General features: G+C 33.7%; 1 long non-coding RNA gene across 1 annotated transcript; it reads left to right on the top strand.

Moving 5' to 3' along the window:
- Positions 1–13,360: 13,360 nt before the first annotated feature.
- LOC129308246 (uncharacterized) lies at positions 13,361–24,463 on the top strand. Its single transcript, XR_008592572.1, has 3 exons — positions 13,361–16,293; positions 17,954–17,979; positions 23,937–24,463. It is a non-coding gene; the product is annotated as an uncharacterized LOC129308246 (long non-coding RNA).
- The last annotated feature ends 1,541 nt before the right edge of the window (positions 24,464–26,004 follow it).

The raw sequence follows: 26,004 nt of genomic DNA, 5'->3' as shown, positions 1-26,004 counted from the left end.
CTCCAAACTAAGCCTAATAGATCAACCTGAATCCACCTAAAAAATTTTAGGTCGGGGGCTTAAAAAAATATATTTTTTTACATTCGTGCCTATTAGCCTAAATACCCAAATAAAAAAAATTTTACTTTTTAGAATATATAAAAATATAATTCAATATTAATTAATTCTTTAAGTTTTAGGTATTTTATATCAAATATTATATATTTAAGTCCTATACATTACTTAAATATTAAAAAATATAATTTTTTTATAAAACAAAAAAATTATTAATTACACCCATAATTATAAGTATTATTTTATTTCTATTTATAAATCACTCCTAATATTTTCATTAGAATGAAAAAAACTTACAAATATTATTAATTTTAAGACAATTAAAATATTTGCTTCCTTTGTTTTTGAAAACTTGTAATTTAGTCTTGCTACCTTCTTTTGGTGTTTGCACTTATCGAAAGCTTTCCTTCATATTCAGCACTACTTGCATGGGCCAAAAGAGAGCTGAGACTTCCTAAAAAAAATATTAATTAAATACTCAAATAATAAATTTTAAGATAATTAAGGTAAATTCGCCCCCAAATACTCGAACAATAAAATATAATTAAATATTAATTAATTGCCTTAAAATTAATGAGATTTGTAAGTTTTTTTATTCTAATAAAAATGTTAGGAGTTTTATAAATAGAAATAGAATAATACTATTTGTTATGGGTGTAATTAATAATTTTTTATTTTAATAAAAATATATAATATATTTTTTGATATTTAAATGATGTACAGGACTTAAGTATATAATATTTTAATATAAAATAATCTAAAACTTAAAAAATTAATTAATATTAATTATATTTTGTATATTTTAAAAAATAAATTTTTTTATTTGGATATTTAGGTTAATAGACACAAACCTAAAAAAAATTATTTTTTTTTAAACCCAAGCCTAAACTTTTTTTGGATGGATTCAAGTTAATCCATCAAACTAAACCTAAATTATCGCGTCTTTAGCAACAAGGGAGGAATGAAAGAGAAATTATGGAGTGTAATCACGTACTGAGATGGAGTCATAGTAGACATAATCTGCCACATATATCACATCAATTTTTTATTTTTTTAAATATAAGTGCAAACTTGACTTGATAGAAGTTAAGTTCTATACCTTTTTTTTTTAAAAAAAAGAAAATTGTATAGAACTTCTGTACTACTGTGCAGAAAAAAATTGGAACTCAGTGGCATTGAAGCTTGGTTTTAAAATTTGTAATATTTGAAAAAAATATTTTTAAAAGTATAGTATATTAATAAATTTTTTTTTTAGTATCATGGTCAAATTGCTGTTTCATACGATAGAAAATTAAAGGAGAAGGAATGGAGATAAAAATAAGTCAGATAACTAACTTACTGCCTGTTTGGTAACCTCGTTAATCGATTTTTTTGGGAGGAAATTAATTTTTAAAAGAAATTACCCAAACAGCATGTACATGAAATAATTGATTAATGAGGTTAAAATTAATTTTTTTATTAAGCTATCCATACCTGCTTATCTAATTCTCACTTTACCATATTAATAATAAATAATTTGTCAATAATTCATTTTTGTGTTAAATAAAATTTAACAAATTTAATAATATTATATATAAATTTATCAATAATTTAATTTTAAAAAGTAATGTCTTTTATGGTAATTTGTATAGTTAAAATTAATCCTGATTAAATTATCCAAGCATCTTCACTATATTAAAATTAATTTTAAAAAAATAATATCTAAATATATTACATTATAACATAATCAATTATAATTAAAATTCAACCATATTAATTAATTATTTTTATAATCACTTATATCTGATTGAAATCTAAACAGGCTCTTACCCCTAATTCTAATATGGTAAATATTTGGGCTATATCATATTTTTAATGAAGTTCGTTCTCGAGAAATTAATGGGAAGATTGGATTCGTGAAGAACCAAATATGGTTAGTTTGTTTTCCTAATCCATTTTTTTTAACTGAAACATTACACATGATGCATGTGAAGCTTTTCAAAAAAAGAAGAAGAAGAAGAAGATACATATACATAGAGCTCTACATAGAGGGGGAAAAAAAATGAATTAGTTGGGGTGGCTTTGTTTAAATGATGATGAGCAGGTTACCGAGTAAGTGATAAATTGGGGTCACTTTTGATATTTTGTCTGTAATTCTAAAGTATACATTCCGTTTAATTTTCCTACCTTGGATTAATGGAACCTATAACCACGAAACGAATGGGTCTTGCTCATATAGAACTCTTATTAAACAAAATTTGATAGTTTAATTTTTTAAAATCTTGCTTTTATTGATGGCGTTCTAGATCGAACTAAAACCTCATTTTTATTTTTTCTTATTTTTTAAAAAATTAAAATACAAATTTATAAAATATTCTAAAATTTGAAATAAGTAATACAAATCCAAACATTAAAATGTAAGCATTCTAAAATTTAAATTTAATCTAAAAATATAAATCTTCTTTAATCCTTCTAAAAACCAAATATATTGTTTAAATAGATAATTTGAGTGAGTTTGTTTGTTTTTTTTTTTTTTTTTTTAGCCTAGCTTAGTACAAGCTGGCTCAAAAAGCTTTTTTCAATTTTTAAAGCCTTATCAAGGAGCTCGGTGCTTTTCCTCATTTTTACATTCGATTTTCCTGTACGAAACGAAGCGTGACGGACTTCTTAATGTCCGCGTAAGAGAAGACAGGTTCATGAAATGTAAAAGGGAAGGGGGAAAAAAAAGGGAATATCAAGATTGGTCCAGTTAATTAATAGCTACAGGATCAATCAGATCCCGCGCCATAGATGTGAGTGTCTTTTTTTTTTTTTTTTTTTTTCAAAACAAAGTCAATTTTATTAATCACCAATAATAAGATTACATGCACCCATAATCAAAGCAAAAAAAAAAAAACACTCTAGATGTTTTTAAATTTGAAAACATACATTAGTGAGCCCACCCAACTCACTTAATTTTTTTGTAAAAAAAAAATAGTTAGATTTTAAAGGAATGAATTAATGATAACTAGATCTTTGATAATTTTATTAAAAAACAAGTAATTTAGTAATTTTAATTATAAATAAAATATTTAAATTTTAAATATAGTTTTTTTGTTTGCAATTCTAAATAGATGTTTGCAATCAGTGTTTTTTTAAAATATTTTCATTGACCTAATTATTATTAGTGATCACTTTTGCGACCTAATTATATACAACTCTCGAAATGATAGACATACTCTTATTATTTTTAGGAAATATCATTTTTTTTTATAATGGTTATAGAACATTTTTATTTCTTAGCTACTTGTATATGAGTGAATAGTAGCACAAACTTTGTTATGATACTATATATCCTTTAAACAATTGAAAATGATGTAATCTTGTCTTTAACATTAATTTTGATAAATCACTTTAACCTGCTATCAAGTGATTTATAAATAATAATATTTAATTAAATTATTAAATATTAAAGTATTAGTATTTTAATAAGATATTACTAAAATAAATATACTATTTTTTAATTATTTATCACAGTGATATTGCTAAGGGCGTGTTTGGTTTGCTGGAAGCATTTGGAAGGAAATGAAATTGAAAATGAAGCTAGAAAAGGAAAATGAATTGCATTTAAAAGTATAGTTTGGTGTATTGGAAAATTTAAATGGAATCCTTGTAACCAAAAGTATTAAAATACAATAACACCCTTATAAAAATAAATTAATAAATCAATTAATAAATCAATTTATATCTATCTAAAAAATTAATTATCACCCAAAAATCCATTTCATCTCCCACTTGTTCCTTTTCATTGGCATCTCCAAATAAATCAAGGGGGAGGACAAATCATAGATCTTTATCTCCGTCAACACCTGTCACACATTAAATTTCTCCAACATCATGCTTTGACCGTGCTTTGAGCTTCCTAACCTCATTCTGGGTAAAAATGTTTAATGGTTCATCTTGGCAAAGACAATCTAATAACAATTGTTAAGCCCGTCATCCTAGGAGTCATACCTGATGCACACACTCCAAATTCCCTCAACTCGATTTACTTGCTACAAACAAGACTTTATTTTCTCCAACATAACGCAATTACATGGTCATTTGTGTTTTCAATAATCAAAGCATCGATGAGATGGATATTCAACAGAGGATGAGGGAGAAGCTTCAACGGAGTACTACAAGGGAGATTTAGAGAAGGTTCCTCGTCACCAGCATCTTCGGTATTCGTCGCAGGTTCCCCGTCAGTTGTCACCGGCATCTTCTACCTTCATTGCAAGGAGAAGCAGATATGAAACAAAGCAATCAATGGAGTCTGGTCAGATTTGAAGCAAGTGATAGAAAAGCTGAGACACTATCACGATGGAGAATAGCCGCCGATGAAGAAAGAAGAAGCTCGAAGAAACTTGAAAATGTTCTGAAATTTTGAGAAATCATAGGTGGTATTGTAGTCAACAAAAATAATTTCCTAGAAAATATGGAAAATATGATTTTCCTTGTGTATGAGTTGGGAACCAAATTTTTATTCTCCTTTCCTGAATTTTAATTCCCAAGCATTAAATTTCACACCAACCAATCAAGAGAATTTATTGATTTCTTTTCCATTTTCTTTTCTTGGAGCTTATTTCAAGTGAACCAAATGAGACCTAACAGTGAGGATCCGGTAATCATCCAGGAGGTAGCCAACTTAGAAACCAATTATTGCTTGCACTTTATAAATTTTATGCACAACTTTTTTCCTTCTTTCCCTTCTTCCTTTTGTTTTTAACCCCTCAACTAAACTTGAAATGTTTACTTGCAAATTTGTATTTTGAAGTTATAAATAAAAATATATAGTAACATATTTGATAAATTTTTTAATAAATTAAGGAATTCCAGCTGTAAAATCTTATTTTAATAATTGCAAATAATAAAATAGAAGTAGTAAATTTTTATAACAACTATTAAAGGATATTTACTTTTTATTTTAGATTTTTATTTCTTTTGATTCTTGTTTAACTTCAAATCAATATTTTCATCCTTTAAATTTAATCAACGTCATTTCTCCTAGCATTTAAGATTCCAATCACGTTAAATGTTCATTTACTTTTCCTTTTCCTTCTTTTTAGCTCTTGCCGTGTGACACAAAACACTTGCCTGAATAAGAAAGCAGAAATGAACCTTCTATCACTGCTACAATCTACAAATGTCGCATTGAGGCGGTGATTCCTGTGTTTTTGTCAAATTGATTCTTCTTTTTTTTTTCTTTGGCCAGAAAGAGGAAATCACTACAACTCAGGGAAAAAGCTCAAACAGAGCAACAACACCATGTTCAGAAGCCAAATAAACTTAAACAAAAGAAAAGAAACCAAGGGACAAAAGGATAGAGAAAGTTAGATTCCTAGATACATCGAACAAATGATCCAAGGAGAAGCCAGAGGCGATGGGGGCATATCAGCCCAATCTGAAGAGCACATCCCTGACATCACCATACAACAATCCAGAAAAGAGAACTTGGTTTTCATTGAAAGCTGCAACAACTTATTGATTTGCCAAGATTAATAAAGAAACCCTCAAAGGTTGAATAGATTGATTATCTTCTCTCATAAAACACTTTAACTGGTTGGAGATAGTCTAATTTTCTACCAAAATCGCCATGATTGTTGCTCAAACCATCAATACTAACTGGCAATTTCTCATTTGTACCATTTAAACCATCAATACTAACTCTGCCTATGTTTATAGCTGGTCCCAAGCCCGGGTAAAGGAGGAGGGTTGTGTTAGGCCATCAACAGTCAATGTAAAACTTTGTTGAATATATCATGAACATGAACAATAGATGTTATAATGTTAATGCTAGGTCGTTGCCTGTAAGTAATGCGCTGCATGGCTCGAGTACAGTGATAAGTGAGTTAGAGCCGCTGCATCAGCGCCCGGATGTAATGTTAAATGAGCAAGGGCTACCGCGTCATTCTGGACGTGCGCGGCTAAAGAGGTTAGTCCATGAGAGCAAAATTAGATTTGATACTTGGAATGTTGGGTCATTGAATTGTAAATCTGTAGAGGTTGTAGGGGTTATGATTCAAAGGAAAATCAATATCCTTTGCCTGCAAGAAACAAAATGGCGTGGAGAAGAAGCTAAAGATATTCAAGGTTTCAAACTTTGGTATACAGGAAAAGTAAGCACACGCAATGGAGTAGGCATTATTATGGATAAGGAGTGGAAGAAGAACGTTGTAGAAGTTAGTAGAATTGGAGACAGAATTATTTCCTTAAAAATGATAATTGGAGGTAAGACTGTTAATATTGTTAGCGCTTATACGCCGCAAGTCGGCACACAAGCCAGTCTTAAGGAATTATTTTGGGAGGATCTGGAGGGGTTGATTCGACACATACCACAGAGTGAAAATATTTTTATTGGAGGAGACTTTAATGGGCATGTCGGGAGGGAGGCTGGTCAGCATGCGAGGGTGCATGGTGGTTTTGGTTTTGGAGAGTGAAACAATGAAGGACAAACTCTTCTTGATTTCTCATTGGCATATGATTTTAAGATTGCCAACACTTGTTTCAAGAAGAGAGATGAGCATCTCATCACTTACAAAAATAGAGCCTCAAAATCATAAATTGATTTTCTTTTAGTTAGGAACACAGATAGAAGACTTTGTAAAAATTGTAAGGTGATCTCCGGAGATGCTGTAACGACACAACATAGGGTCCTAGTCCTTGATGTGTGTATTATGAGTAAAATTCAAAAATGTCGACAAGTACTAGCACCAAGAATTAGGTAGTGGCAATTAAAAGGTGAGAAGCAAGATATTTTCAAGCGAAATCTTTTGGACAAAGGAATTTGGGAATCTCAGGGAAGTGCTAACATCATGTGGGAGGATATGTCTAAAAAGATACGAGAGGTTGCAAAAGTAGTTTTGGGAGAATTAAAAGGTTCTGGTTCGAGAGATAAGGAGACTTGGTGGTGGAATAATAGTGTACAGGATAAAATCAAGTATAAGAAGAACTGTTTTAAAGCCATACATTTGTGTAACAATGAGGAAAATTGGGAGAGGTACCATATGGCTAAGAAGGAAACTAAGAAAGCTGTGGGTGAAGCTCGTTCTAAAGCTTTTGAAGAATTTTATAAGAGTCTTGAGACGAAGGAAGGAGAATGAAACATTTATAAGATTACCAAGAGTAGGGAAAGAAAATCAAGAGATCTAGAACAGATAAGGTGTATTAAGGATGAAGAGGGAAGAATTTTAGTTACAGATGATGAAATTAAAAATAGATGGGAAACTTACTTTTCCAAATTTTTCAATGATGGAGAGGGTTCATCTAGTAACTTGAAGGATTTAGTAACTGGTGAAGGAGAACAAAATTTGTCATTCTATTGAATAATACGTGATAAGGAAGTAAGGGAAGCTCTTAAGAAAATGGCAAATGGTAGAGCCAACGGACTTGATTGTATATCTATCGAAGTGTGGAAATGTTTAGGTGAAGAAGGGGTGAGATGGTTAACTAAGTTATTTACTGTGATTTTACGGTCCAAGAAAATGCCTGATGAGTGGAGGAGAAGTACATTAATTCTTATTTATAAAAATAAAGGAGATATTCAGAATTATACTAACTATAGAGGGATTAAACTTATGAGCCACACCATGAAATTGTGGGAGAAAGTAATTGAGCACAGGGTAAGATTGGAAACAAGTATTTCTGAGAATCAGTTTGGTTTTATGCCAGGTAGATCAACTACAGAAACGATTTATCTACTAAGAGGATTAATGGAAAAGTATCGTTGTAAAAATAAAGATTTACACATGGTTTTTATTGATTTGGAAAAAGCTTATGACCGTATACAAAGAGAAGTGCTTTGGAAAGCGTTGGAAAAAAAAGGAGTACGGATTGCTTATATTAAAGCCATACAAGATATGTATGAGAGGGTAAAAACTAGTATGAGAACGCGTAGTGGTCAAACAAAGAATTTTCCTATAAAGATTGGAATTCATCAGGGATCATCTCTGAGTCCTTATCTGTTCAACTTGATCCTAAATGTTTTGACGGAACATATTCAAGGAGAAATTCCTAAATGTATGCTCTTCGCGGATGATATAATTCTTATAGCAGAGACAAGAGAAGAGGTTAATTGCAAACTTGAGTTATGGAGGAGGACATTGGAGTTGAAAGGTTTCCGTCTGAGTAGGAGTAAGACGGAATATTTATATTGTAAATTTGATAAGAGACTATTTGACAATAATTTGGAAATGAGATTGGGAGATCAAATTATACCTCAAGTGAAAAAGTTTAGATATTTGGGAGCCATTATTCAAAATGATGGTGAAATCAGTGGAGATATTTCACATAGGATTCAAGCTGGGTGGTTTAATTGGAGAAAAGCTAAAGGAGTTATTTGCGACCGTACGGTGCCTAATAAACTTAAAGGAAAGTTTTATCGCACTGCTATCAGACCAGCAATGTTATATAGTAGTGAATGCTGGGCTCTAACGGGACAACAAGAGCATAAAGTTGGAGTAGCAGAGATGAGAATGTTACGATGGATGTGCGGACATACACGTAAAGATAAAATTCGAAATGAGCACATACGCGAAAAAGTGAGGGTAGCACCTATTGAGGAAAAAATGGTAGAAAATCGGTTGACATGGTTTGGACATGTATAAAGAAGACTAAGGGAGGCACCAGTGAGAAGAGTGGAACATATAACTTTGAGTCCGATTAAGAGGGGTAGAGGAAGGCCTAAGAGAACACTCTTGGAAGTTGTTGAATGTGATCTCTTAATTAATAATATTCCTAAAAGCTTGATAAATGATAGAGCACAATGGCGTCTTGCAATCCATGTAGCCGACCCCACCTAGTGGGATAAAAGCTTGTTGTTGTTGTTGTTGTTATACCATTTAAACATCTGCTATCATGAATACGATAAAATTACTCTAGGCAAAAGAGACCATGGCCTCAAACAAATCCATTCAATTCTAAACCAAATTAACTCAAATTGTTCCACATCAATAAACATGTATTGCTTATAGCCAAAAGGAACTGTAAGGGTGCCCTTACTAATCCACAAAATTTTCCAAAGTCAAGGTAATAATGGGACTAACCCAAGTGAATTAAGAAGTTTGTAAAATTTATATAAATGAAATCCCAAGTTTTTAAAACTTAACATGCTAAAAAATCATTTCATAAACCAAAATTAGAGAAAAAAATGTATACAAAAGTATGGATATCATACAAGATAAGATAACATCAAATTGGGCTTAAAAGAGCCAAAATTGTGATTCTGCCATAATATGTAGCAACATAAAATGCAGAGGCCCATGACAGCAAAAAGTTATAATGGCAAATTTTTTTATTGAAATTCCGACGCATCCTAAATCTTCCCCCGATATCCGATTAAGGTGATCTAAGTGTCTAAAAAAAGTTTTCTTTGATCTATAGCCAATGGTATTGATTTCACATTTAAATTATTTCTCAATCAAAAGTTGGACACCAACATGCAAACTCACCCATTTATGCTTTCAAAACATAACTAGAGTATCCAAAATCACAACTAAGTGCCATAAGCTCATAACTATCCTTAGACCACACTTAATAGACTTTTTAGGACTCATGCAACACACTATACTAAACCAAAAAATATATAAATCATAAATTCATCACTTAACCCCGTAACACATAAAACACAAGGGGATGAATTTCTTGCACAACAATCATTTTCATTCCAAATCAGTCAAAATACACATATTCTTACTTGGACAAGTATTTTAGCCCTAGACTAGGGTTTACAACCAAAACTCACTAACCCAGAACACAAAATACACAAGTGTGATACAATAATAATGCAAGTAGTATAAAAATATTTATGTGAATCCTAGTTGGTAAGTTAATAATCTTAATACACATAAAACAACATAGAGGTATACAAAGGATTACTCTACAATCTTATGCCTTGACATGTTTTTCATGATCTTGATCTAATAAGCTAGACCCTGAAAATATTGAGAATTGAGGGGTGAGTACAACCACTCAATAACTAAGTTTTGCCCAATTTATACAGTTGCGTATCAATTGAAAATGGATGCAATTGAAAATAAACACATACATAAAGCATGTGTGACAATATATAGCCTTAGCCACAATAATGACAATTATGTGACCGAGTTTCAAACACATAATCATCTACATATCAATGAAGCACAATCTTGGGTCACAATAATACTAACCATGCACCCCTAAACTGCATCGGATCACAATATTAACAACCATTTGGTTGAGACAAAATACATGATCATATGCCAACCTTATACTCTCCTGTTACCTCTAACATGAAACTGGTAGCTATTTGATGGTTACATCTTTCATGGACTAACCTAACTTTTTACTTGTGAAGAGCTACTAGGCCAAAGTCAATTCACTCACTTGTATAATCTGGTTTCCCCAATATTAATAACCATGTGTTGTCGTATCTCTAATCTAGCCTCTTCATAAACTAATGGAGACTAGTTAGGTTTAAGTCTCTCATAGAATAAATGGGACAATCTCGAATCAACCATAAGACAAGAGCTACCTCCTGATTCCAACTGTCAGTACCAAGGCAAGCTCTCGATTCCAACAATCACTACTAATACCACGTGGGTTTACTTAACTACTTATCTTCTTAGGCTAACTCCTGTTAATGATCATGTTATGCATGTATATCATATATGTATATGCATTCTAATCAATCATTCATATCATGAATTCATATATCCATACTCACACCACACACCAACTAATATATAATTACAATTTCTCATTCATCATTACTATTAGCGTATACATGAACATACATATAATTTGCAACAACCATGCTAAATTTGTATCATGAGTTTAAAAATATTAAACATGTTTCGAATCAACCATTTCAACAAATAATCAATTAATATTCAACTATATAAACTAGGTTTTCTCCAGCTATCTTAAACCTTTGGAAGGTTAAAGGTTTACATTTCAATAAAAGTTCTTCTCAAGCTATACCAAAGCTTGAATGATGCATAAGATAATTGATCTACAATTAATTATACTAATCATTAATAAAATCATCATAAACACTCTTCCAACTTCTATTAATCAACGCTTTAATTACCCAAAATTTCAATATCTTGTACTTAAGCATAACCATTACTTTTATTAATTTTCATTAACTCCATTTAGCTTTCATTAACTAAAATAATCACTAATATAACATCCAACAATCCAAAATCACACTTTAAAGGTCTAGAATTCATCCAAAATGGATGACTCAAGCTTACAACCTTGTAAAAACTTTTAAACTATGTGTAGAATACTTAAACAACTCCCATTAGTACCATTTAAACCAATGGGTTCGGACCCATAGTCTTAAATCTAAAAATTATCATCTCCTAACCTTAAATCTCACTTTCAAATGTGTAGAGGGAAGAAGAAGAGATAAAGAAGGTATATATAAGTAAAACTAAGCTTTAAGTACCTCCAAAATACCTAAAAGTTGATGCCTTAGCAGAGAAAATACTCATTTGGTCGCCTCCTCACTGTTTCTAGTCTCACTCTCTATTTTTTAGACTGATTTCACATTTTAAAAAAACTAATTTAGGGAATTATGCTGCGGCATAAATTTTTATGCGATAGCATAACACATAGTGAACTAAAATCCAACTTTTCTTTACAATTTGAGTTCGCGTGACTTAATTTACTTTGAATTAATCTAAAAGCTAAAGCCAAACCCAAGAGTTGTCTCTAACTATCCTCAAACCCAATTATACTAAATTTTCATAATCGCCCTTCATTAGATTAATAATCATGGAAAATTTTTTTGGAATGTTACAGGAAACCACCTCGAATCATCCATAACTTTACTAGCAAAAGAATTAACTACACTTGCAAGAACAAAGCAGAGGCAATACTATAAGAATTTAATCCTCATCAAAGAAATACTCTTCAAATCTAGTAGAATGTAGTTTGCAAGAAATTCAAATGGAGACTCATGAATATGAGATTTCAAATCATTAAAAATAATCAACTCATCCATTTCTACTAGATTCAAGTGTTTAGATAAAGGTACCCAGTCAAACCATGATAGATTAATCAAATGAACAAGAATTTGCTTGCAATGATTTTCAAGAAACATCAATAAAGTATACAAGGAAAAAGCATACCACACAAACGAGCCAAAAACTAGATAAAACCAATTAATGAAGACTTGTATCTGAGCAAAATTAGAGACCCCCAACCTTAAAATATTCATTGCAGAATGAGTATCTTTGAGGAAATTATTTCGTGACTGGACCAACGTTATCTCAGGAATGCTCATCATCTTCATTACTAAAGACATTGAGGAAGCTAAGCACTCCAACAATGACAAAGACCAAATTTTCATTCACCTTATTAAATCAAGAGGCACCCATCGTAAGTCACCATCACCACCCCTACAATCATGATTCACAAACCAGAGTAGATTAGCCATGATTGACAAACGATTCCCCTTCTTCTATTCCATAAATTCATTTGATTCAAGCCCCGTCAACATTTCTACCATCGTTACTTCAATCATCAACCCCATTATCCTCAGATCTACCCTTTCTCCATGAGCATGATCGTAAAAATAAACATCCCAATCTCAATTGTACAACTACCACCTCTATTAGTGATGGAGCCACTGAACCCATCACTCCCAAAATCACCTTCCCGAACCACTGTATTCTCACCATCAACCAACGCCCCCAACTCACGCACATGCTCCACCATATCACTCCCCGACAATCGCTGCAAAGCAAAGTAGCAAAGATTGCCACCACCAAGAGCAGAGGAAACCCTCCTTAATAGAGAGACTCTCACAAAAAGGGGGGAAACCCTAGAGGTTTTAGAGAACCACATTGCCCTCAGCGTTCTTGTGCCATTAAACATCCTCCATGAAATTGATTCTCAATTTTTAAGCTTTTTCATTAAGAAAAAGGCTGAGCTGACATTTGTTGCGAAATAACTTATTTAAGCAACATGGATTGCACTTGAAACTTAATTTAAATTAATTATGATTATGATTGAAGTACATTAATAAATTTAATGAGAATTATTGATGCAGTAACATGCAGTTTAACATAACTAGAAACCTCTAAACTATATATTAATTTACATGCACTTGTTAATTGTTATAAATAATTAATCCAAGGGTTAAGTAAAGTAATTAATTTTTGGGAAATTAGGTAAAATCACTTGATTAACTAATTAACTATTAAGTAATTTAAACACTCGAATGAGAAAATTAGACGCAAGATACTAATCAAAACATGAATAAACCATAAATTTATTGACCTAAATATTTTTTAATCAGCAGAAGTTTTGTCCGGTTATGTCCTGTGCAGGCGTGAGGTAAATCCATGAGAAACCTAGCCTCTGAAACTTTTGAGGCTTCGAACAGTTTATCTTCCCCCTGCTTGTCCAAGCAACCCCCGATCTACAAGAAACTGAGTGGTGTTTTCGCCGGACATTTACGTCTGAGGCTCGTCGGCGACGAGAATTTTGTCTACCATCTTCCTGTCTTTTGCGATTCAATCAGCCGCCTATAACTCGAAGCTGTGATAGATGTATAGCCATCGACCAGATCTGCTTCCATTGCTATTAACAACGGAAGCTCAAAGCTTCTTCCTTACCTTCATCGTTTCCATCACCTTCGGTCCTCCTAATCGCTCCGTCGAATCACCCCTCAATCTCTTTCGGTATTTGCCACGTTTCGAGAATGTGACGCTATTATAGGCATTTGAGGAATAACACGTCTCTATTCACCTGTCAGCTGGAGGTCGTGTTACTGACAGCCATGGTTTAGAAACGGAAACAGTATGCGCGTGTCCCTCTTTTATCTCTCTTCAATTTCGCTCATTACTTCTTAACTTTACGCATTTGCTATTCTGTTCGTACTTATCTGATATTGATGTTGATTAGGCCTTATTATTGGTATGGCACTGGTTGTTTTTTGTTTTGAGTTTGTTACAAGTTCTCTAATACACTCTTCACAAGCAGATGGATTTTTTTTTTTTTTGGGGGTTAAGAACCAACGAGCATGTTACATTTTTAAGGGGCTGTTGATAAAAATCATTTAATCGTAGTTTTCGCTTAGTTTTATCCTTTCTCAACCGAACGAGAATGCTGTAGGCTTCTAGTTGAAATTTATTGATGCGTATTTGTTATCGGGAAACAACTAGACACTCTCGTGGTTACAAAATTGTTTGATGGAGTTCAGCATTTTAGACAGAACTTTCGATTATATACGCTCTAATTCCTCTTTGCTCGTTGGCGCAGAAAATTCAAGGAATCTGACGAGCAAACTCATACTTGGTAGTAGATCAAATTTCTTGTTTCATGTTTTAATTTTCTTCCCAATTTTGCCTAGTTTATGTTACCTTTCAATTCACTACTCTGTATCAGTTGGTATTTCTTTGGAAGAATTATGTTGAAGTATCACATAAGAAAATTAATTAAAGCTATTGACAATACTACCCTATTTTTTCCCCACATTGCATACTGCCCTGTTGCTGATCGGAGATGCTTTCAGCAAGATGGTTTTTGAACTAGTCTATTTTTATAAAGCTAGGCCGGAAGGCAAAAACTCAGAAAGGGGGAATCATTAGCAATCATTGTCCAAGATACGTAACAGAGTAACACTGTCTGAAATAGCAAATATGCATACAATTAAAGATAGCCGGAAGTCAAAATTTTTCATTCGAAGATCCTAGGTAATGTTTGGTAGGCAGGATTGAGAAAGTAGGACTGGGTTTGGGATTGAATAATGCCAAGTTTTTGTGTTTAGTAGGTGAGAATGACAAATTTATTCTCAAACCCAATCCCAAAGGTGAGAATATCCAGTACCACCTACTCGATGGTATTGGAAAATCAAACTAGGATTGAAAATTTTCAGACCATGAACCAGATATAGATCTGAGAGCCTCCCACGAACAATAACAGAGGATGTAACTAAGTAGACTCTAACGCACTCCTGATTCATTCATACTTGAGTTCATTCACTATTTCATCTTCACCTTGTTCATAAGGAATATTTTATATCAAAGGCCAACCATGTTTGAAAGCCTTGAGATAATTAGAAAGTTGTTAATTACTTAAAAAAAAAAAAATCTATGATCGTTTGGTGAAACTAAACCAGAAACTTGATAGCCCTGTTTCCTCCAATAATTGATCTGCCTTCTGTACTTCTGAATGTGTGAAAAGAGCAAGCCTGGAATAAGGAAAATAGAAACCTAAAATCTCAAGTTTAAAGTCATTTTATAATCTTCATTTAGAGTTGGGAAATTTTAGGAAACAGAGCAACTGGGACTTTCCACAAGTTCATTATACTTGTTTAGTGAGTCCTTAAATTACGAAATGCTAGTCAATATGGAATGGTTTATTTTGGTATACGTAATTTAGCCGACATGGTATCATTACTATCAGCTAGATTTTCATTATCAAGGATTCTTGAAGTTAAAAAGTACGGCCATTTTCAATGTAGTTTAAAAACAAAGGGGGAAAGTGAGCAGCTCTTTCCTGATTTTGGTGGCCATGACTGTTCATTTTATTTTTCATGTGCTAATGAATAGTGCATTAACATTAGGGTATTTTCTTCCTGAGAAAGCAGAAAATGAATCAGCTTGGTGCTATAACCTAGAGAGTTAACAATGGAAGTGTATAGGTTATTGCTCACCTCCTTCATCAGCTTTTCCTTCTTCTTCCTTTCCTCATTCCCACTTTCCCTTTCTCAACCAGACAATGCATATTGGGACTGCTATTCTCCTTTCAATTGTGGAAAACTAAATTCTAGCTATCCTTTCTGGTCCCAAGATCGACGTCTTTATTCTTATCCTCCTCCCTGCTTTTAACCCCCTAACGGGTTCTGGCTCAATTGGCCGGAAAAGGAGGTTGCACTCCCTTCCATTCAAATTGGCTACCAGAATTTCAAGATCTGATCGATTGACCAGGTCGCTTACAACATGACATTCGTGTGAATTGACCATGTGTATGACAATTGTTCTTCAGAATTATCCAACACTATCTTGAGCAGTCACTACAATTATGATCCAAACGTGAAGATGGTGACCCTATTCTATGATTGTCCCCAAGGCATTTCGAATGGCAGCAATAACTTCACATGCCAGCATTCATCTTACACTGATTCTGGTAAGTTGGTGTTCTTCTTTGAACAAGACGATGGTCTGTTGCGGCAATTCCAAAAACTCCACCATTATGGGCGTATTATTCAAGCGCTGGTTTCAAAAGAAACTGATCTGGATCCTCAAGGTAGCATTCAAGCCCTTACAATAGCTCTGCATAAAGGGTTTGGTGTGACGTATGCATATGGTGTGGTTGAACCTTGTGGAACATGCATCAAATCTAAAGGAGTATGCTTGTGGGATAATGTGACTCCATTTTATTGTCTTTACGAGGATGGATTTCATCCTCTCAAATGTTCTGATTCTTCCAATACGTGCTTCTTCACCACCTTTACCCATTTTTATTATCTCTACATTTTCACTCGTTACTTTGCCAAATTTATACCACTATTATTGCATATTAGTTTATAATGCGTTTTTTTAGGCAATTTATTCGATGTACAAGCTCCATGGACTTGTTTGGTAAATTTTACGTCATTTTTGCTTCTCAATTTTACTTGAAGAGTCATTAGGCGCTTTAAATTTAATAATGAGTCAATTTTGTCTTTTAACATAAAAAAATTTCCTTACTCATCATCCTGAAATTAAAAATGCCTAATGTCCATTTGTCATCAGTGGATCCCACCATTTTTAATTATTGTTTTATTTTTTTTATTAGGTTAAGAGTTATTTTTGCCCCTTAATTTTTACTTGAAGAGTTAGTAGGCGCATCAACTCAAATATTTTATGATTAAAAATATTTAAAAAAGAATATAATATGAGGCTCACTAGTGGTGAATATACAGTGAGATATCGATAAGGTGATAAGAAAGAGAATCTTTTAATATTAAGGGACATAATTAACCCATAATTGAATTTAGAATGTCAAGTGATCCTTTGGGTAAAGTTAAAGGACAAAAATGATTCTTAACTCTTTTTTCAATTATTGTCAACATTCTTTTAAACCCATTTTATTTTTATTTTTCAGTTTCATTTACTTTTTTGTCATTCCATTTTCATCAAATGCTTTGCGAATTAAATAGGGCCAAATGTGAACACCTTTCTTTGATAGGATTGGTACTCACATTTTGAGCAGGATTCATACTCATGTTGAGTTACACTGGATTTGGGATGTCTATAGCATTTTTTGCTGTCTTATTAGATAAAATTTCTTTAATCTTTAGCTGAAATGAAGGGTTAAGATGGATAGCAAAGGGTCCAACAAGACAATTGCACCCTTCCTGTTGGTAGTTTAGAATGTGGTTTTTAAGCAGGAAATGAAAACAATGATTCAAGTCGACTTGCTTTTATGTGTGAGACTAGGTTCCCCAATTTCCTACAAAGTTTCATTCTTCTTAATATTATTAAAGCCAAGTTGCTTTTCTCTATTGGACTATCAATGCTCAATCATCCAAACACAGAAACAACCCACATCCATAATTGATCAGCTTTTGAAAACCATGAAAGTCTTCTTCAACTATGGATTTGGCTGACATTATGAACCATGCCCTAAATAAGCTAGGCTATTCATAACCATGCTTCCAGGAACCAAGAAATTAACTGCACTCAGGGAACTTATGTCTACTTTTTCAAATGTTTTCTAATGCCCTTTAGAACGAACATATATTGAACAAACATTTAAAAAGAAAAACTTTTTCTTAGTTTAACCTTTAATCAAATTTTTGAAGCGTGTATTATCAAGAAAATTAGAGAAACCAAACGTTCATATATCACAGTTACATGATTGAGTTTGACACTTTATACAACTACAGATTACCTAATTTTATTTCTCTTGCTCATATTTGCAGGGGAAACAAAACTTATAGCTAGCTAGGTAATGTATCATACTTCCTCCCCCCCCTTACCCCAATAATTTTCATTATAATTGTTCATAGAACTTATTATCTTTTAATCTAACACTCCATATAAGTTGTTATATATTTTCTTACCACTTTTCATACTTACCAATTTTAACGCTGTTTCTCTGGCATGCTTTTTCCTTTTATGGACATCTGGGTAAAGAAGAGGAGGAATCCTTAGGCTCCCATTGGAATATATCTTAAACCTGTAATTTGAGAAGAATACCTTTCAAATTTGGTTTTAGGGAAAAAGAAATTGACTAGAAATAGGCACATGTTGCTTATCTCCTAACCATACTAGTGGGCTTAAACATGGTTTGAAAAAAAAATTACAATGTTTGTTATAACGTTTGTAATTATATCCCTCTCTGTGTGTTATTCATTTAAAAAGTTTAAACCATGGACAAAAAATGGCGCTCTCTCTCTCACCTAAGATTCCCTTAATGCAACAGCACCCTGCTCTGTCGGAGGAAGGGGATGATCAACTTGCGTAGAGCTTTAAAAAGATGAAAAACGTTAGTGTTATGGTGGACAACAATCTAGACCATAACCAATGGCCAAAGCTAGGGGGAAAAACTCAGAAGGAAATCCTAGGTAAACCTTCTTTTGTCGATAAACTGAAAGGAAAGGTTGTAGAAGGTGATTCTTTAGACGAGATGGAAGATGATTCTGGAGTTTATGGAGAGACATAACAAGAAGCAAAACCAGATTTTAAAATCATAGAAGACTTGAAGCAGAACTTTCCAACATTTGTCTTCTCCTAAAAAATGAAGAAGAAACTTTACAGGTCATGGAGGAAGGCTATCATAGTTAAGCTCCTTGACAGAACGATAGGGTTTAAAGCCTTGGAAATCAGATTGTAGACTATATGGGCAAAGAAAGGAGTGATTAAACTCATCAATTGGCTTTGATTACTATGTGGTCAAACTCTCAAACAAGGAAGACTACTTTAACGCTTTGACAGGAGGACCATGGATGATCTATGATCATTACCTAACTGTTAGGCCATGGGAAGCAATGTTTAAGCCTCAGAGTGCGATTATTGATAAGGTAGCGTGCTAGGTAAGAGTTCCAAGAGTATTTTTAGAATACTACAATGATGAAGCTCTTTAAGTTTATTGGTGACGGGATCGGTCAGTGCTTAAAGGTGAATATTCATACTTCAAACCACCTGAGAGGGCACTTTGCTCGTATTTGTGTGTTAGTTAATCTTAGCAAGCAGCTCATTTCTAGTTTTCATCTTGATGGAGAAGATTACTATGTGGATTATGAAGGATTACACTTATTATGCTCTTGTGGCGTTTATGGCCATAGATCGGAGATCTGTCTAGAAAAACATACCCCAACTTCAAATGGTGAAAAATCTGAGCGGATTAACATAACTATGGAGAAGGAAATAGGGGCGCCAAATCAGAATATGATTGTCAATAACCAAGATCAATGGAAGGTAGTCCAAAATCAAGATGACAGAGGAAAGAGAAAAATAAGGCTGTTGAAACCTCCCACCGGGATCCTTCAAGTTCACATTTTGGAGTATTAGGGGATGTCAATGAAGTGTATGGGGAAGAAGATCATAATACTGCTCATTTAATGCAAGCGGCATGTTCAGAAACAAGGGTCCCACAAGTTGGGAATAAACAAAAGGAAAATAAAAAAGCAAACAGGTCGAGAAACATTGAAGAGGATATTGATTTGGACGTTATCGCCAAGGGTTAGAAGATCAGAAGCAAAAAGTTGACGTGCATCAACAGGTATAGGATTGTATGCAACAAAAGATGACACAGCAGGTGCATAACGAGGCTACACACCAGGGGATAGAAAAGAGGCGAGTGGAGAAAAGGACAAGAGAAATGGCGAGGCAATATGTGAAAAGCGGTGAAGTGCTTATGCTAACGTCGGAAGAAAGTGAAAAAGAGATGGAGGCCTAAAATGATCTAACATTGGACGCCCTCAATGAAGTCCAATTATCCCTTAGATCAAGAATTTGGGGGTTAAAGGAAATGGACCCAGGTGAAGGTAATGGGCTAGTCCAATGCCCAATGAGTTCATTGCATAGCCCAAGCTTTCAATCTGTTGAGACTATGGTACCGGAAACTCAATATCCCATGGTTCAATGATATGTTGTTTTTTGATATATCATTATTATATATGAATAACATCATATATTGCAAGTTTCGAGGGGCTTGTGATATAAGCCTCATCCAGAACCTTAAAGCTGTGACTAGTGGCCCAAGACCCAATCTCCTAGTGTTAACTGAAACTCGATGTTCTGATGAGAACAACTTCACTAGACTACGCTCTCTTGGATTTGACTCCTTCAAGATGATTCTAAGTGTGGGAAGATCAAGAGGGATAGTTACTGCTTGGAGGAGTAATTTGGTGAATATCTCTATCCTACAAGAAGATTGTTAGTTTATCCATCTTCGATATTGCTTAGGAGACCAACCGAACTTGCTTTGTATGGTCATCTACGCACTTCCTCACTCAAACTTTAGGGACTTGTTGTGGGAAAAATTGAGCAATATTGCTTCTACAATCAATGGTCCGTTGCTAGTCTGTGGTGACTTCAACGATATTCTCTCATCTACTGAAAGAATAGGAGGTGCGAGAGGTAACTAACCATTTCAGATGGTTTCAACAGCACTTGGATGATTGCAATTTATCAGATCTAGGGGCTTCAAGATTGAAATTTACTTGGAGAGGGCTGCGGGTTCATGGTTTTTCTCGGCTTTTTGAAAGATTGGATAGGGCAGTAGCTAATAATTATTTCTTCAATTGCTTCACAAATTGCGTGGTTCAAGTACTTGCTCGCACAAGGTGCTGAGATCATAACCCAATTCTTATTAAGTTAAACAATCGTGGTTTCAATCTGGGATTAAAACCCTTTAGGTTTGAAGCTATGTGGCTGGCCCACGATAACTTTAAGGAATTCCTAAAGGAAAATTGGAAGGAGGGGAATGATTTAAACTCAATGCTTTCTGATTTCAAAGACTCAGTTCTATCTTGGAATAAGGAGGTCTTTGGCTTGGTTGAGAAGACTAAGAATGAATCATTAGCTCACTTGCGGGGAATCCAGAACTCAAATTCCTACCCTTATTCAAATTTTCTAGTCAATTTAGAAAAAAGATTGCAAAAGGAATTGGATGTATTGTTAAATTTAGAGGAGATGAAATGGTTCCAAAAAGCAAAAACTGAGTGGATTAAGAGTGGTGATAGGAATACCCGTTACTATCACTTGAAGTCAAACTTTAGAAGAAAAAGGAATAGGATTGTTACTTTAAAATATGAGAATGGAAGATGGATTTAGGAGGAAGAGGAATTGAAGGACTAGGTAGTTGATGCCTTCAAGAAGTTACATCAAGAAAATAGGGAAGTTCCGGAACAGCTTAATACTTCTACCTCCTTCCCCAAGCTGGACCCAAATAGATTTGAGGTTTTAGAGGCAATTCCATCCGATGAGGAAATCAAGGAAGCCATTTTCTCGATTGGCCCGTATAAGGCTCCTGGTTATAATGGCTATGCTCTAATATTCTATCAGACTAACTAGTGTATTGTGGGTCAAACTCTCTGTAAGTATATTAAAGATGTTTTTTAAGGGTGAAAACTTAGTGGCTGAGGCAAATAAGGCATTGATTTCATTAATCCCTAAGCGGAGACAACCTAAGATGGTGGGCCACTTTAGACCCATTTCTTTATGCTCCACCCACTACAAATGTGTGACCAAGATCTTGACTAGAAGAATGAGAAACATGATGGATGACCTTATTTCTCCATACCAGTCCAGCTTTGTCCCTGGGAGACACATTCGAGATAATCTTGTCATTGGACAAGAAATAATGCACATTATGAAGAAAGCTATAAGCAAGAAGGGCTTCATGGCTATGAAAATCGACCTTGAACAAGCCTATGATTGTATCTGGTAGGACTTCCTCCAATCTGTGCTTGTGGAGGCAGGAATGGATAAGGTATTTACTAATTTGGTGAACTGTGTAACTTCTACTTCTTATAATGTGTTGTGGAATGGGTTACAAACTGAATATTTCTTTCCTCATGAAGGCCTCCGACAGGGGGACCCTATATCACCTTATCTGTTTGTTTTGTGTTTAGATAGGCTATCACATATCATCACTGATGCAGTGAGTAGTGGTGACTGAAACCATTCATATAATGCAATTTGGCCCATCAATCTGTTTGGTGAAGCTATGGAGGATCAAGCAAGGATAATGATGCAATGTATGAGCAAGTTTGTGCTGCCTCTGGTGAACGTGTTAGCATCAACGAATCCTCAATTTCCCTTTCCCATAATGTGAAAGCTAATCTAAAGGCTAAAATTAAGAACATTACAGGGATGAAATGGAATAATGAGATTGGTAGATATCTTGGTTTCCCTCTCACATAAACTCGAAAGCCTATGGAGAAATTTCAATACATTGTTGACCATGTGAAGTCTAAGCTATCTGCTTGGAAGGCCAACTGTCTGTCTATTGCTGGCAGAATCATGCTAGCAAAGCCAGTCTTAAGCTCTATCCCAGTCCACCTGATGCACGTAGCAAGAGTGCCGAATAGCATTTGTAATGAGGTTGAAAAACTTCAGAGCAATTTTATCTGGGGATACTGATCATTTCATCCTATTGGGTGGGACAGAATTACTCTCCCAGAGAATTATGGAGGTCTTGGCTTCAAGAGGTTTGACTCCTTCAACCGGGCTTGTGGGCCAAGTTGACATGAAATCTTGTGAGCGGAGCCAAAGGATTATGGGCAGAAATCTTAACCCAGAAATACCTTCTCAGAGATGAGGAAGAACTTCTTAAAGCAAAGAAGGGTGATTCGGCAGTGTGGCATTTTATATGTCAACAAAAGGATATTGTAGTACAAGGATAGAAATGGAAGATTCGAAATGGGACGCATGTCAGCTTCTTTAATGATAGGTGGCTACTTGAAGAGGGCACATTGAAGGATATGTGTACTAGAGTTCTTACTGGGGAGGAAGAAAAGAGCAAGGCTGCAAATTGGACATCTTATGGTTCATGGGACTTTATTAAACTATCTCAAATACTACCCACAGAAATTTTACAGAAGCTTATTTCTATGTTACCACCTCAAAAGCGTGTTGGGTACGATATTATGACGTGGGGTGCTAGTACTAATGGAAACTTCACTATCAAAAGTGCTTGCTCGCTTATTGAGAAATGTCCTGAACAACTCTATGACCCACTTTACAAATGGATTTTGAGATGGAAAGGTGCTGAACGAATCCGAGTTTTTATTTTGAAAGGCTTGAAGTTAGCTTGGATATGGGATTCAAAAAAGTGTTACTAGAATCAGATGCCAAGGAGTTCGTTGATAACATAAATGTTGATTCTATGGATGGTAATGGCAGTCTCATTAGGCTGCAGATTCTGTCTCTTCTGGAATGTGAATGGGAGGTTCGGGTGATGCATGTTCCAACAGTGCTAAACCGTGCAGCTGATAGGCTTGCGAAAGAGGGTCTCAACTCCTCTGCTATGCTGGATATGGTCCCTCATTTTGTAAGGGAAATTGTCGATGCTGAGCATTTGGGATCTCAATCCCATCCTATTTAATTTCTGTCGGGCTTGCCCTCTTTTGTATAAAAAAAAACGTTTGTCATTGCGATTCTGAAAATGATACTATTCGTCAGCCACTCCTTTTAAAACTTAGTTTGAACTTCAAAACCATGGTTTTCAACCTTCAAACATTTTTCCAAACAAGCATGTAAACGTAGAGATCTAACTGATCAATAGCATGTCGAAATAGCGTACATACAACAGACAACAAAAGTTCTCATTCTAAGATTATATTACAATGTTTTTCACCTATTTAAAAGACTTCGTTTTCAAGCATGTTGGGCACATGTCATGACCTAGAAATTGATGAACGTCAGTTTAACGATTTACCTTACTCTATGTGATAGGTACTATGAGCGGAACCGCAGCACTATTGCTAATGTGTTTTGCTAATTTTTTTTTTTTTGTGCGGTTGTACAATCAAATCACGAAGGGAAAATGCTGATCAAAATATTGAGGCCTTCATTAGAAATCAAGGAGCTCTGGCCATCACAAGATATAAATCTACTGTTATCAAGAAAATCACGAATTCTTTTACAGAGAAATTGGGACAAGGTGTTTATGGTGCTGTATAAAAAGGAAAACTGATCAATGATCGCCCTGTCGCTGTAAAGGTATTGAAGCCATCCAAAGGAGACGGGCAAGAATTTATCAATGAGGTTGCTAGCATGAGTAGACGAACTTGCCATATTAATGTTGTTACGCTTCTTGGTTTTTGTTTAAAAGGTCAGAGAAGGCTCTCATATATGAATTTATGTCTAATGGATCTCTTGACAAGTTCATTCACAATATCCTGTATTTTAGGATATTTAATAGCCTCTAACAATATTTGATAAAGTATGTCCTATCGGCAAAAATTATACACAAACCCTCATCCTAACGTGTTTTGCTGCTACTGCTTTTTTTTTTTTTTTTTTTTTTTTTTAAAAAATTCAAAAACAAGTGGAGTTTGCTGCTCATGCAGAGATCGCAGTAAGCCACACGATTTCTGGTGTATGAATAAAAAGCATTTATATAAAAAAATTAAGAAAAATGATAATAAAATTTTTTCAAATTATATAACTGACAATTTGATTTTTTCAAATATTATAATTCTATTGAAGTTTTCAGAGACTTTTATATCAATAAATTTTAAAATAAAACGATCATTTTACCTTTATTGAAAATAAAAGTCTTATAAGTTAGAACATATTCATGTGCATTCACAATTTTTGTTTAAGGAATAATTTTTATTTTAAAAAATTACAAAAATTAAACAAGAAAGTATAATTTTTATTATTAAAAAATAAATTCTCAAACTAACAAGCTTTAATCACAATTTTTGCATGAGTAATAAAAATTTTTATTTTGTGAATTACAAGAGTTAAATAAAAATTACAACTTATCAATTATAATTTTTATTATTAAAAAATAAGTTCTCAAAATAACAAACTTCAATCACAATTTTTATACAAGGAATAACAATGTTTATATATCAAGAGTTAAATAAGAAATTACATCTTATCAAGTTATTATTAAAAAAATAAGTTTTTAAAATAACATGTCTCAATCACAAACTCTTTTTTAAAGAATAACAATTTTTATTTAACGAATCGCAATAATTGAAGAAGAAATTATAACTTATCAATAAGAGTAAAATAATATTTTTAATTGAAAATTTATTGATATAGAAGTCTACAGTATTTTAGTGAAATTATGGCATTTTGAGATATTATTATTATTTATATAATTTGTGAAAATTTTATCATTATTTTCCCATAAAATTAAATGCTCAATAAAAATGCGGCTTCCTCGGTGAGAAAAATTGAACCGTCTTGGTCCCAGGCCACTCACTGAATAAATAAAAATAATCAACAAACTGTTTTGAATTTTCATTTTAAGGTAAACAAAAAGTCGAAAAAACTTGGTCAAGGCTGCGAAATGATGTTCGGTGGCAATTGGGCTCATATAAAACTCATAACATTAAAATAATAATAAGAACAGTCTTAGAATGAACATTTCATTTCGAATATATTATTCATATTATTCATGATCCGCCGCAGTTGTGGAATTAATGCGAGGTGAAAAACAGTGTCGCTGCCCCCATTCATCCAGCTAATCAAACCCATCGAGATCAAGCTTCACCGACTTTGAAGGGTGCTTGTGTTTAGTATGAGTTATGACTTCGATTCATGTGGCCCTGTGAAGCCAACTACTAAACGCCTCAACCGAAAACAACTGAAGCCCAAAATGTTGCGCCACCAACATAAAAAGAGAAGCCCAATTTAGAACCCTGTTCAGAAGGCCAAAAACCCCTGTTTGAAACAAAAAAAACAATTGTGGGTTGCATAAAAGAAAAACAATCGTTGGTGAGAAAACGACCATATTTTAGTATTTCTCAAATCGATTAATGAACAAGTTTCATATTTATATGAA

Source organism: Prosopis cineraria, unplaced genomic scaffold (genome assembly GCF_029017545.1).
Source record: "Prosopis cineraria cultivar Desert tree isolate PC_DT_omini unplaced genomic scaffold, ASM2901754v1 PC1, whole genome shotgun sequence".
Taxonomy (NCBI): domain Eukaryota; kingdom Viridiplantae; phylum Streptophyta; class Magnoliopsida; order Fabales; family Fabaceae; genus Prosopis; species Prosopis cineraria.
This window is presented reverse-complemented; position numbering and strand designations above follow the sequence as displayed.